Raw genomic sequence first — 15253 nt, 5'->3', positions numbered from 1 at the left:
AATCATGTGCAGAATGCCCAACAAGCCTCACTGGCACGCCACTGTTTTTTGGAAACAGCTGATAAAGCAATCACATTTAACGTCGATAACTCGTAACATCTCATCTATTCAGCGAAGTGTGCTCTTGCCTCTACCCAAGGTCGCGTGTTCTGCACATGATTGTAGAACTGGCTTATAGTTATGTACTCCATTTTCAGTAACAGTTTTTTTGATGCCATGTTTCCATTGATCAGCATGTTTAAAACCAGATCTCAATCAAATTTGTCAACAATCCAAAATCCTTTGAACATGATTAAGAACAATAACAGTTTATTATTTACATGATTAGCAACTGTAAGTATTACCTGGACATGCATCCTCTAGAGAGTCCTGCAGTAGCAAATAAAGTATTCATGATTATAATTAACTTGTTGATCAACATTTGTTGCAGCTGATGTTCAACAATGTTGAAATTTAATATGTGTTGAGTATTTGTGATCAAAATAAATTTCAGTGGCCATTTTTGTTCTCCAAGCTCCCTTCATATATCAAAACCAAAGCTAAACTAACTTATTTTCAGCATCTCAGAGACCAGAAATTTCGCCAGTGACTCTTTTTAGGTAGCCAAAAACTACTTCATTTATAATCATATCTTGGGGACCTTATTATGTAGCTCTACAAGAGGTAAATTCTTCTTGCTGGATTATTTCAGTCTAAAGGCTGTTGGCAAAATCTGGATTGGACCGGACCAGACCGGACTGGATCAATAACAAAATTCCCGCCAATAGACACATGAAATCCCTGGGTCTCCAGTTAAGGTTACTTCCCACCTTCGCGGGTGTCATGCGGGAAAAAGTTCGTATGCGCGCTAGTTTCAATAAAATCATAAACTATACATCAGAAGAAAGCTTAATAAATGTCACGGACAGTTCTGGTATGCAAGGGCCAGCTGAACAAATTACAAGTGCCGGATCTTGGGAGATCTGACCAGAAAATAATACTTAAACTAAAAAAAAAATAATTATGGAAGGCTGGTTGTACGCTGTGAGGATACATAGTTTTTGTTTGACCAATATTTCGTCAGGCACGGCCAGACTTTTTCAGGGAGTTAAGTAATTTAAATATTGTTTAACCGAGTTTTCCTTTTAGTGTCAGCAGCCAGTGAGACGTGAAACCAGCAAGGGTTCCTTATTGAATTTATTGGGTATCGGATGCCGCAGCACGAGCAAGTGTCTCAAGCGTTTTCGATATTCTGATTGGTTGTCTAGATATCCGCATCTAAAGTTGGAGTAGCCAAAAATATGCAAGATGTGTAAATGAAGGCCATGGGAAAATATCTTAAATATCAGAATTTCCTGTCAACGTTTGTTAATTGATGCCTTGTGAATAACACTGTGCAGTGATTTTGCTTGTGCTGCGGCATTCGATATTCAATAAGTTCAATAGAAGAACCCTCAGCAGTTTCGCGTCTTACATTGTACCAGCGCCAATCCTCATACTTAACAGAAGAAAAACTCACTTAAGCAATAATTTTATCGTAAACTACATTTACTAAGCTTTCATCTGATGTATAGTTTGTTAGGAATTTATTGAAACTAGCGCGCGCGCGAACTTTTCCCCCCAAAGGACTCTCGCAAAGGTGGGAAGTTACCTTAATGCACCTACATGTATCAATGTTAAGCCACATGGAGGGGGGATTGGGCTAGCCACAGGAGTTTGACCGTGAGGTCTGTCCCCAGGGTTGGGATCTTGATGCTATGTGACTTCCCCAGGCTAGCGATTTTGATCGTACAAAGGACATTTTACCACCTTTTAATTCACTTGCCACCGGGTGAACATTTTGACCAATTATTTTGTACCACGGATGGAAAATTTGAATTTTTGTACATGAAAATGTCAAAATCCCCACCCCCATGCCCGACTCCACCTCCCCGGGGCTTAACATTGATAGGTGCATACTGTAACTAGCAACCTTACGGGGTTTCATGTGTCTACTTTGGGCGGGAATTTTGTTGTTGGTCCGGTCCGGTCCGGTCCGGTCCGGTCCAATCCTTCTTTTGCCAACCACCCAGTCTAAACAAGTAATTAACATTTATCAAGAGACTTCATTAAAATGATAACATTGATCAGAATGTCCACAAATGCATATACTAATTAGATGTATGCCAACTTACATGTAATTAATGAAACAGTGAAACAATACATGAAATGGATCATATATGAACTGCAGATATGAAATCAAGTGAAGCTACATGATCCATGCAGTTATGGGTTCAAACGGGGTTTGAACCCATGACCTCGTGATACCGGTATCCCTGTATCAACGGGTTCAAATCCCGTTGAAGTCCTGAATTTTTCAAGCTTCTTTACGCAATTGCAAAAATTGCGTTCATAACTGCAAGGATCATAGCTTCACTTGATTAATTAATAAGAGTCACAGTGTCCCCTGACACTTTGACTCAGCTTCAGTTTTGCTTGTGATGAGGATACAGACAATTTGTAGTAACTGAAAGTGTTCTCTACACTATGCATCCAGAATACAAAATCAGTAACCATATCCTAAGCAAAGAAATATTAAATAATTTAACCTAGAAACAAATACCAATTACCCTGAATGTTACAAACAAGCATTCTTCAGTTTAATAATAGATTTTACAGTACACCTGATGAAGTTTACCAAACTTTAGCATTGCAATCAAGGATTTAATTAAATAAAACCTGTCAGTGACTTACCATGATGTCTTTACTGCTCCACTGAGAGCCAGCTTTCTCCAAGACATCCTCACTAATCGAGGAATTTAGATCCTCATCATAGCTCTAGAGAACATATTTAGGAGTTATCAATAACATTTATGGAAGGCTGTAATGGTTTGAGTACTGCCCCAGTGGCAAATTGAGCACATGACGATAAAATATTTTCATCCAACGTTGTGCTTGCCAAACACAACGATGGTAGCTATACAACCCCATTTTGACCACTCACATTTCTTTGAGTCTAGAGAGGTTAATTCCTCCTCACTGCCAGACGAAATGAGTATTGGACTCTGCTAATAATACATGTTCATGGAAAAAGCAGGTATAAAATTTAGGAGGCAGTTGGCATAATTACGTAATGCAGCCAACATTTTCTTTTGTTTGTTTGTTCTTCTTTCGTTTGAAGAGTGGACAGTATGCAAGCCAATGTTGGACAGAGAGGAAATTACACCGGATTATGCAGAAATTTCAACAATTTCTAAAACTAATAATTAGGCCCCTCCAATACATGCTAATGGTGCAAATCAGGACTCGAGATTGCGATTAAAATATCTGGAGAAGTCACCAATGTGCGACCAGCTTTCACCCTTGAAATAAAAGGGTTAGCAGTTGGCATTTTGCCAAAACTTTTGCTAAAATAAATAAAGCGATAAAAAATTGTTTTGTTTCTCATCATGCATTTTGTTTCAATTTGGAGATGTAGAGCAAGATTGTAATGTGGTTGAACCATGATCCATTACCTCAATCATTCACCATTTTCAGCAGTTTTTGCACACCTGTATTGCAGCTCCAATTTCGTTTTGTTAAACCACTGGCGACAGACCTCGCGACACAATTCAGCGCAAATGGTTGTCCCTACGATTACAAATTTAATTTGCGACTCTATATTTTTGTTGTTTTGTTTCTACTATATAACTTTTTGTCATACTCTCTAATGAGTTAAAGAATTTAGGGAGATTTCCAACAAAGAAATAAAAACAGTCGTCAATTGTGCGGGAAATTGTGCGGGATTGCGCAATCTTGCAAACATCGTGTTCTCCTTGCCTACCTTTTCTTTAAACCATATCAACGTGAAATTCCTGCTGTAATGGCTGACTTAGTGTACTCTACATTTTACTTCGATTGATTTTTATATTATTGACTAAAGTTGAGAACCTATTTAAAACTGATTTTATGTTTGTTGAAGCAATCGAATGTGCTAAACAAAACCGCTCGAGGAAATTGCCCCAGAAAACCTAGCGAGCCTCTAATGTACGTCATGTATATCTAAATAGTCTGTATCAGTCACTAATTGTGTAACCCAATCGACGAGTTGTTCGGTGAAAGCGTGGAAATACTAGAGTGTTTTCAAGGTAAATAGTCTGAAAATAGCCTAAATATATTCTAGATCTCCTGATACTCAGTAGAAAAATGCGTTTTGATTAAAATTTTGAGTAGATCAGTCCGTATTGTGCGGTATTTTGCAAATTTTCCCGAATTGTGCGGAATTGTGCGGGTTTTACAGAATTGTGAGGTTCCGCACCTGCGCACCCTGTCAGAAGGCCTGTCTTCTGTGTCATCAATAAGAGTTTACAAATCCTAGAGACTTTTGCTGAAAGGTAGACCACTTTTTCGAACATTCACGGAGTGGACGAAAGCTTCAACTGTATGTAGAGAAAGAAGAACTGGAAACAAGTATTTCAGCCTCGCAGGCTTTTGAGGACTGCATATTCAAATAACTGGGAGACCTCAGGTTCTGCCCAACTTTTGTGCTACTAAAGAACATTCATGAACAAATCAGTAAAAAGTCTTGATAACTATAACTAAAATGTCCAGATAATGAAAATTATTGTGGCAGCTACTCACCATGATTGCATCTTGACTACATTCATCATTCGAGTCGGAAGAATCTGATGCTAAAAGTAAATCTTCCTCACTATTGGATAATAGTGGGTCCTATTTATGATAAAAAGCGTGCAAAATCACAGGTTATTATTCAGTAAAATTTAGGAGGCAGATGACATGAGTAAATTATGCAGGCAACATTTGTTTGTTTGTACTTCCTTAGTTTGGAGTGTGCACAGTATGAAAGCCAGCAAGCCATGCAAATGCTAAGTCCCTAACACTGTTTAAAGCACAATATTGTTATCGTATGTATATGTTGGGCAGGGCTCGAAATTGCGACCGATACGGTCGCCAATGCGACTAAAACTTTTAACTTCGCGACTGAAAATTCGAGTTTAGTCGCCACTTTGGCGACTATGTTCCTCTGATAAATAGAACACTTAAGGTGAGAAACAATTTCCTTAGTCTCATTTCTGCTTTTCTGCAAAAGGAAATGCAAATTAAATCTGTTTACCTTTTCCAAAAACACTTGAATCGCGACCTCGGAGAGGACATTACAACGTCTTTCGCATGATGATCGCGGGCGCAACATTATGTTCAAAGGCCGCTGCATTTACCGGCTTTCACCATGTCCTCGATCAAGTGAGACGAGTCTACACCGAAAGTCATGAATTATTTCTCATAAGAGAAGGATACACTGAGCGATTTTCGTAATTTGCTGCAGTCTAGAAATTACCAGGAAACAAGATAGTTGCTAGAATGCAAACAAGAAGCGTTTCAAAGCCTTTCAAAAACGTTTCTTCAGAGCGTGCGATGTGAAAGATGCAGTTGTTCCTGGCCAAAGTAACCCTGAAATGTTCTTATTACTTTGTTCGCTTACTGCTTAAGGTAAGATTGTCACGCAGAAGTGTTCAGGAGTTTTTTCTTTCGTGTTTTCATGTTTTAAGTCATTCAAGATCGAGTATTTTGGTCTGTCCCACAACCGCAGCTGCCACAATCTACCAGAAGCCGAACAACAATGCTAATTAAATGAGGCTCTAATCTGAGTTTCTGTTCTTGTACTAGCTGGCGACTGCATTTTTGCATTTGGCAACCATTTTTTCTTTGATTGTCGCCAAAAGGCGACTTGGAATTTTTTTTAATTTCGAGCCCTGTTGGGAGAGAAGGACTGGGAACAAGACATTATATTTTCTGAAGGGGTAGTTTCTAAAGAAACTGTGGTGCTGCGTCGGTGGGGAAGTAGTATACAAAAATTTGGTTTTATCAACGGAGTTGATAATGTAAATTAGCCACCGTACAGAGATTCTAAAAGCTGACGTTTCGAGCGTTAGCCCTTCGTCAGAGCGAATGGAGGGATCATGAGTTACGTGTAGTTTTTATCGTGGAGTAGGAGCTACGCTATTGGTGGTAACATGGCAACGTGAAAAATAGGAATATATTAGTTAAATGAAAAGCGTTCGTTAATACCGTGAGAATTAAAAGTGCCGATTTGAAAGATGAATTTTTGTTCCAGATTCTTGCGGCTTTCCGTCGTACCTACAATAGATGTAGGGAAAGGCCGCAGATAGCCATGTGTTTTTTGGAGTGGTTAGGCAGATTAAAATGGCGAGCGACTGGCTTAGATGCATCCTTGTCATTCTTCTCAACATCGCGAAGGTGTTCGTGGAATCGGTCACCTAGTCGTCTACCTGTCTCACCAATGTATAATTTATTGCATAACGTACAGGTTATGCAATAAATGACATTTGCGGAGGCACATGTGAAACCATCGGTGATCTTAACAGATCGCTTAGGTCCCGATATCTTGCTAGTGTTAAGAATGAAAAGACAAGTTTTCCATCGTGAGTGCGTACATTTGAAAGTGCCTGGTTGCTCATTAGTTTTGAACGCGCTTCTAACTAAAAAAGGTGCCTATGTTTTTGTCACGTTTGAATGAAATAAGTGGAGGTTGGGAAAAGACTCTGCCAGTCTCGAGATCATTTTGGAGTAATTTGAAATTGTTAAGAATGATACTTTTGACTGTGTGATTGTGAGGAAGGAAGACGAGTGTGAATGGAATTCTGTCATTCTGATCTCTTTGTGATGTTTGTAGTGATGACTGTCGATCAAATTGTTGGGCGCGATGATGGCCCGCTTTGACCACAGAGACAGGATAGCCTCTTTAGATTTTTTCACAAAAAATGCCGTCACGACATTCACAAACTTAAATTCAATCGCAACACTAAATTTTCCAACCTTTCCTCGGAAGAGTGGGCGGCGCTTAAAAATCTTAGTAAACGCAACGACATAGTTGTCAAGTCGGCCGACAAAGGGGGCGCGGTAGTTATTTGGCGTTCCGGCCTTTACGAAGAAGAAGCTTTGCGGCAAAGTTCGGATGCCTCGTTGTATGCCAAAATCCCTAAACATCTCACTTCCAAAAATCAAAAACTTGTCAAAGACACCATTCAAAATCTTATAGTTAATCAAGAATTACCGGACACTGCCACTAATCTCATCATCACCACCCCTAGAACTTCGTGCATTTACTTCTTGCCAAAATTCACAAACCGGACAACCCAGGTCGCCCTATCGTTTCTGCCTGTAGTTGCCCCACCGAACTAATTACTAGCTACTTAGACAGAATTATGACGCCTATCGTCAAATTTTTGCAACCATACATTAAAGACAGTACACACGCATCACAAATTTTCCGCCATTTCAATTTCTCCGGCCAAGACAAACTTATTTTCACCGTGGACATTACATCTCTATACACAGTCATTCCCAATAGCGAAGGTCTTCAAGCACTTAAACACTTTTTCGATCAACGCACTGTCAAAGAACCTAGCTCGGAAACGCTCCTCCGCCTTGCCGAACTAGTTTTAACGCTTAACTGTTTTTCATTCGCCGGCAACTATTACAAACAAAATGATGGTGTAGCGATGGGCACAAGAATGGGACCTAGCTATGCCAATCTTTTTGTAGGATATGTTGAACACCAATTTTTTAATCAGTAGAATGGCCCCAAACCTGAACTCTACGGCCGCTACATCAAGGACTGCATCGGCGCTATTTCATCCAGCAGAGAAGAACTCGATCAATTTATAACGTCCGTCAATTCCTTTCATCCGTCTCTTAAATATACCTGGGAAATTTCGGAAACTTCATTGGCTTTCCCAGATATCAAAGTTTCTATTAGAGGCAACGTGCTATGTACTAGTGTGCACTACAAACCTACTGATTCACACTGTTATTTGTTGTATTCACCTTCAAATCCATCAAATGTCAATAACTCCATTCCTTATTCTCAATTTCTTACACTTTGATGTCTATGTAGTGATGCCCCCGATTTTTCCAGCAAATCAGAGGAGATGTGCCAGTTCTTCGAAAAACATGGCTATCCCATGGATCCTGTCTGTGTGGTCAAAGCGGGCCATCATCGCGCCCAACAATTTGATCGACAGTCATCACTACAAACGTCACAAAAAGATAAGAATGACAGAATTCCATTCACCCTCACTTTCCATCCTCATAATCACTCAGTCAAAAGCATCATTCTTAGTAATTTTAAATTACTCCAAAATGATCCCGAGACTGGTAGAATCTTTTCGCAACCTCCACTTATTTCATTCAAACGCGACAAAAACGTAGGCAACTTTTTAGTAAAGTAAAGTAAAGTAAAGTAGACCTTATTTAACGTCGATAACTCGTAACAGTAATTCAACTGACAAACCTGAGGTCGACGGTGCGCTCATTTTACTCCCCCTCTCCATCAGTGCTCCGTTTTACGAGTATTTAAAACTGCTTAGCTACACGGAAAGGAAGAAGTCGAAACATGGATGCAAGATCCGGGAATCGAACTCAGGACCTCTTGCACCAAGGCCGCGCACTAACCGACTGTGCCATCCCTGCTCCTGTTAGAAGCACGCTCAAAACCAACGAGCAACCCGGCACTTTCAAATGCGCGCGCTCACGATGCAAAACTTGTCTTTTCATTGTTAACACTAGCAAGATATCGGGACCTAAGCGATCTGTTAAGATCACCGATCGTTTCACATGTACCTCCGCAAATGTCATTTATTGCATAACCTCTACGTTATGCAATAAATTATACATTGGTGAGACAGGTAGATGAATAGGTGACCGATTCCGCTAACACCTTTTCGTTGTTGAGAATATTTACTAGGATGCATCTCAGCCAGTCGCTCGCCATTTTAATCTGCCTAACCACTCCAAAAAACACATGGCTATCTGCCGCCTTTCCCTCCATCTAGGTACGACGGACAGCCGCAAGAATCTGGAACAAAGATTCATCTTTCAAATCGGCACCCTTAATACTCACGGTATTAACGAACGCTTTTCATTTAACAAATATATTACTACTTTTCACGTTGCCATGTTACCACCAATAGCTTAGCTCATACTCTACAATAAAAACTAAACGTAACACATAATCCCTTGATTTGCTCTGCCGAAGGGCTAACGCTCTAAACGTCAGCTTTTACAATCTCTGTACGGTGGCCAATTTACATTATCAACTCCGTTGATAAAACCAAATTTTTGTATTACATTTTCTGCTTTACACGCTTGGCTCGCCAGCTTAATGGCTTGCTAGCTAACAGATTGTACATACAGTTACCCATACTTTGCATTCAGTGGTCATTAAATTGAAAAAAATTCAAACAAATTATTGAGTTTTGCATCAAAATGCATTACATTTTGAGGACTGCACATTCAAATAACTGGGAGATCTCAGGTTCTGCCCAACTTTTGTGCTACTAAACAACATTCATGAACAAATCAGTAAAAAAGTCTTGATAACTGTAAAAATGTCCAGATAATGAAAATTATTGTGGCAGCTACTCACCATGATTGCATCTTGACTACATTCATCATTCGAGTCGGAAGAATCTGATGCTAAAAGTAAATCTTCCTCACTATTGGATAATAGTGGGTCCTATTTATGATAAAAAGCGTGCAAAATCACAGGTTATTATCAATAAAGTTTAGGAGGCAGATGACATGAATAAATTATGCAGGCAACATTTGTTTGTTTGTACTTCCTTAGTTTGGAGTGTGCACAATATGAAAGTCAGCAAGCCATGCAAATTCCAAGTCCCTAACACTGTTTTAAGCACAATATTGTTATCATACATATAAATTATGTAGGGAGAGAAAAACTGGGAACAAGACAGTATATTCCTGGTTCGCAGGCTTGGCTCACAGATTGTGCATACACTACAGTCCCTATAGTTTGTGTTCAATGGTCATTAAATTTAAAAGAATTCAAACAAATCATTAAGTTTTGCATCAAAACATTACATTTTGAGGAGACATTCAAATAACTGGGAGATCTGTGGTTCTCTCCAACTTTTGCGCTACCAAACAACATTATGAACAAATCAGGACCTGAGTAAAAGTCTTGATAACTATAATTATAAAAATACCCAGATAAGTGGATAGCGTTGAACGTACGTGCTGACTGGCTACTTAAACTCAGGATATCCTTGGCTATTCACCTGCGAGCAATTCATGCGGAATTTGCCTCCGAAAAATGTTGTAATCTTTGCAGGAATAAATGAGTTAAAATTACCTTTTTGTACTCTATTATATCACTGTTTTAGTATATACTAAAACAACTATTCACCAGAGTGTCGGTTGTTAGTGGTGGATATTTACCTTGCCGCTTTGTGACTCGGTAAATATCCACCACTCTCCACCTCTACTTTGGTGAATAATTGCTTATAATTATTGTGACAGTTACTCACCATTGTACCTTGACTACATCCATTATTAAATTTAATGAGTCGCAAGATGCTAATAATAAATCGTCCTCACCATTGGACGGTATTAGATCATATTAATGAAAGCATCCAAAATCATGGGTCATCAAATATAAAATTTAGGAGGAAATTGACATGAGTAATGCAGGCAGGAAATCAACATTTTTAAAATGGTGCACACTCAAAGGTGACTCAAGGCAAGTTTTCAGCTGCCAATTATAGCAAATTTTGGTTGCCACAGCGGCCAGGCAGAAAGAAGTCATTCGTTTTGATTGGAGATTTGCAGTTGGTTAATTCAGGAGACTTGTTTTAAATTATTTGAGTTCAAAGATATCAACAGAACAAAAAGGGGTAATACCTACATGTAGTGAAGAATAATTCCCAAAATTTACTGTCGGCCAACTGTCGGCGAACAGTTTGTGTTATGTTTGAGGCCAAAGTGTTGGCCGACTGTCGGCCAACTGTCGGCCGACAGTCGGTGACCTGTTGGCAACCTGTCGGTAACGTGTCAGTAACATGACGGTGGGGCAAATGCCTAAATGATCATAAACATTTACTTGTCTGTTGCTTCTAAAAAGAGGTAGAGTCATTTCATAACGATACTTTGCTCAGCACTTTCGATACTACTATGGCTTTTGTCCACTGTTTTAGTGTTGGCTATCGATACTTGCCAAAATTGCAAAGTTGGTTCCTATTCATTTATCCGCCATTTTGAGAAGTTTTTCTAGTTCAGACATACATGAAGTACTGTTAACAATAGTTTTGCAATGCATTATAGGGCGATTGGGAACACTACTTTGCGCTTTGCTTATTTATTGCCCCAAGTCTATGTTGTGTAAAACAAAGATATGAGAAATGGGTACTAAATTATTACTACTATTAGGAGATGGAGTTACAAAAAAACCATTTTACCGTTCAAAGAGGATCAGACAGATTGGTAAGAACGATACGATCGACAGATTTCTATTTATTGTTTTTGACTCTATTTACGGTCATTTTGTGGTCTACTTAATTTACAGTATCGGCCGACTGTTGGTAATTTGTCGGTAATGTGTCGGTAGCCTGTTGGCTGACAGGTTACCGACAGCCAAATGTGGTTTTATCAACGGAGTTGATAATGTAAATTGGCCACCGTACAGAGATTCTAAAAGCTGACGTTTCGAGCGTTAGCCCTTCGTCAGAGCGAATCCGTCAGAGCGAATCCGTCAGAGCGTCAGAGCGATTTGCTCTGACGAAGGGCTAACGCTCGAAACGTCAGCATTTAGAATCTCTGTACAGTGGCCAATTTACATTATCAACTTCGTTGAGAAAACCAAATTTTTGTATACTACTTCACCACCGACGCAGCACCACAGTTTCTTTAGAAACTACCCTCTTCATTCACTTATGGGAGACATTGTTCACTATTGCCCAAAGAGGAGCCTACTCCATGGCAATGTTAGTTGCATGCTGGCAACCACCTGGTCACCCCTAGGCTTAAAACCAACCCTAGGGCCAACCCTAGTCGACAAATCAATGTTCATGAAGAAATCATGACCTTAGTTAGATTAAAAGTCCAGATAACCGAAATTTCCAGATGAAAAATGCAAAATTATGCCAGCTACTTGCCCAGTCATCGATCTTGACAACATGCATTCTTTGAGTCTGGAGAGGCCAATTCCTCCTCACTGCTAGATGCAATGCATGTTCGATCCTCCAGATATATGTACATGTTCATGGACAAGGCAAGAAATCAATAAAAATTGGGAGACGTTTGATAAGAGAAGTGCACGCAACGCTGTTTTTTTTTTCTTCCTCTACTTTTTATAAACTTAAGAAAAAAAAGATTCTTACCTTAATTACTTCAGGACATTCAGGGGAAAACATTCAAGGGAAATTAACCCAAGATAACCAACAATGATCAATTAAATTTTAAGTGTAAATTTTCAAGAATTTCAAAAATAGTTGTTCTTTGTCATAAAACAATAGGATTGCAGGGTTAATGTTTATGCCTTCTTGAGGAGTAGAGTTAGTAGAACATTTTGTGACCGTACTTTTTGCATTTCGCACCACAATTAAGTGATGGCCAAGTGAACAAGGGTCAACAGAAATCGCAATTGCATCTTTAATATTGAGTGCAATCCTGGACATACATGTATCTTACGCTGCTCACATGCTTTTCTCTTGACATGGACATATCTGATCTGTTCCTTCAAATATGTGATCACCTTTTGACTTATGCACCAGTCAATTGAAACCCCCACCCCCAAGTCCCGGGGATTATAGGGGCATTGACGCGCTTTTGCACAACAATCTGTCCCTTGGGGGTGATGCAGTTGACTAATTTTGACTTTGGGTCCCATCCCCACATGAGGCAAGAGTAGCACTGGCATTCAAGTTTCTAAAGATGGCAGAAAGCGTGGGAAAGGTAAAGCCTGGTTTTCATGAGCGACTCAAGTGCAAGCACAAGCACACACAAAAGAATCAAACTTTTTCGTTTTCCTTGTTTTTGTCCTTATGCTTGCGTTCACTTGCGTCGTGTGAAAATGAAATGCAGAATAAGCACAAGGAAATTTGCTATGTCTGGCCGATTAAAGCACTGGCATTCCAGATTCTCCACATCTGAGCATTTGAACAAAATGGCGGATGTCGTGGCTGTTACTTAACGCTTTAATATTTTGACGTTCATTTTCACTAGCATAAGCTAGTTATGCTTGTGCCACTAGTGAAAATTAGACTTAAGAGCCCCCCCGAGGGGGGGGGGGGGGAGTGGGGGAGTACTCTCTTTATATATGCTATATACAGTAGGTATGTGCCGCTCAATAGGGTAGGGTTTTTGAGGTGCTCAAGGTATCCTTTTTGGTATAGCAGGGCGCGACGAAAGTGCTGTCCGATAGCCCGGGGCTAGTGGAATGACTTGTCGGGCTAGCGTTTTCTTACCGTAGCTTGCCTGACAGGCAAGCACCGTTGGTTCCCTTTTTCTGATGAGAAATTGGGCTTTTATACCAAAAAGTGTGTAGGCTCCTGAGAGAAAATGATAACTTATCGTAGCGTGACAACATTTAGTTGCATCTGTAAATAACGTCAAGATTTTTCTGCTTACATAAGCGACCGAAATGACAATATTTGCTGACTCTAATTAGCTAACAGACCTGGCACCGTTAACATCCGATAAAAAACTAAAAACAAAAACATGCAACTCGAGTAATTTAAAACATGATGCTTTCTCACTTCTGAAAGTTTGTCAGCTTGACGAGCTTTGAAGAGAATTTACTCCATCGAATGTTCGACAGATTCAGATCACAGAGGTAGTTTAATTAATTGACCAATCCCAACGTTCATGACATTGACAAAAATAACTGTGTTGTAATTTTCGTAAATTTATAATATTTTGACCGTCAATGGGAGTAAAATGTAAACATGGAAGGAACGAACCCATTCGAATTTAGAGGTTATTTTGCCTTTACTATTTCGCCCATGTTTGAACAAAATGTTACCCTGAAACAGTCATTTGCAATTTATAAAAGATTACTGGTCTTACAAAGCTGTGTTGATTATAGAGCTGTCTTCAATTGAGTGTCGAAAATAATTAGATAATTACTTTGGTTTAGAGTGGTTTTCAATTGAATGTCAAAAGTAATTAGTGAATTACTTTGGTTTATGATTACTTCACTCAGTGCAGTGATTGGTTCAAAGTTCTCACGCCATTTTTTCGACCAATCAGAAGTGAAACCAAAACTAATCGTGCCTCCTGCGTGCACATTTTCCCGCGCTTTAATAATGTCAGCTACGTGTAATTACTTCGAGTTTTGATTGGTTTACTGGATTGTCTCCGACCTTTTTGATTGGCCAAAGTAATTACTTTGGTTTTGGTTTTACGACACTCAATAATGTATTGTATTGTATTGTATTCTCTTGGTAGAGGATGAAGCATGCTACTTTGCTACGTCCCATGTTATCACGTTCAAGGATTGAAACTTGTGTTCCAGATAATCCCAAATACCATAATTTGTCCTCCTTGATGGGATATTTTGCCAGTAATCCAGATCTCCACCTCTCTTTGTAGTGTTCAGTAGTTTACTTAGCTCTTATTAACCGAGCAGGAGGTCTGTATGGGAGAATCTTGACCTCAGTCGTGAGTACAGACCGAATGCAGTGAGGTCTGTACACATGACTGAGGTCAAGATTCTCCCATACAGACTGACTAAGCTTGGTTAATAAGATGTTTATTATATGGCAAACAAGAACAATTTGATTTGTTTAATGTAACTGTTTTGTACTGACTGACATTTTGCTTGCGAACGGCGATGAGTGGCGATGAGCTGAACTTAATTTTGTCAAAGTTTGCTCGTAATCCTCTCTTTTGTCATCATGGTGTTTGGCACTTCCATAAATAAAGACTGGTAGAAGAAAATACTCAATATTTTGCATTTTAGTTTGCATCTTTTCACCGGAAAACATTACAGGTCTAGATGCCGGTCTAGATGGGAAAATCTAGACTGCGGTCAATATTGATTTTAGCCAATCAAATTCGTGAATTTTGTAGTTCCCAGTCCTCGTAAGACAGAGCCATATATGAATTTTGTAGTTCCCAGTCCTCGTGAGACAGAGCCATATAATAAGTGAACTTATAACTCATGCAGCTTCTTTAAATATAATAAAACTTTCACTAGTTATAGTTCCTTAACAAAATTATGGTGATGATTGCATTTAGATTTAGTGCCACCCCAAGCCCTACAGTACATATGTCAAAAAGGAGTTCCAAGAGGGTTAAGAAACAATTGAGGCTTGAGCAATATAAGAATAACAGGAGCAAGAAATCTCCAACAACAGAAAAGTTGCCCCTCAAGGTATGTGTCATCTATGTACACTTACATCAATCATGAATGGGATGCCTTACTTCATCAAAGATGTCCAAATGAATGCAATGTCAGTGAATCTACAGATATTTAGAA

General features: G+C 39.3%; 1 protein-coding gene and 1 long non-coding RNA gene across 2 annotated transcripts in view; both read left to right on the top strand.

Moving 5' to 3' along the window:
* Nucleotides 1-15253, top strand: part of LOC138051352 (uncharacterized) — a 543513-nt gene that overhangs the window by 361685 nt on the left and 166575 nt on the right. The window lies entirely within an intron of this gene.
* Nucleotides 5179-15253, top strand: part of LOC138051340 (uncharacterized) — a 15626-nt gene continuing 5551 nt past the window's right edge. Inside the window, exon 1 of the long non-coding RNA XR_011132770.1 lies at nt 5179-5445. This is a non-coding gene — a long non-coding RNA (uncharacterized lncRNA). The remainder of the gene's footprint in view (nt 5446-15253) is intronic.

This window comes from Montipora capricornis, chromosome 6 (assembly GCF_036669925.1).
Source record: "Montipora capricornis isolate CH-2021 chromosome 6, ASM3666992v2, whole genome shotgun sequence".
NCBI lineage: Eukaryota > Metazoa > Cnidaria > Anthozoa > Scleractinia > Acroporidae > Montipora > Montipora capricornis.
This window is presented reverse-complemented; position numbering and strand designations above follow the sequence as displayed.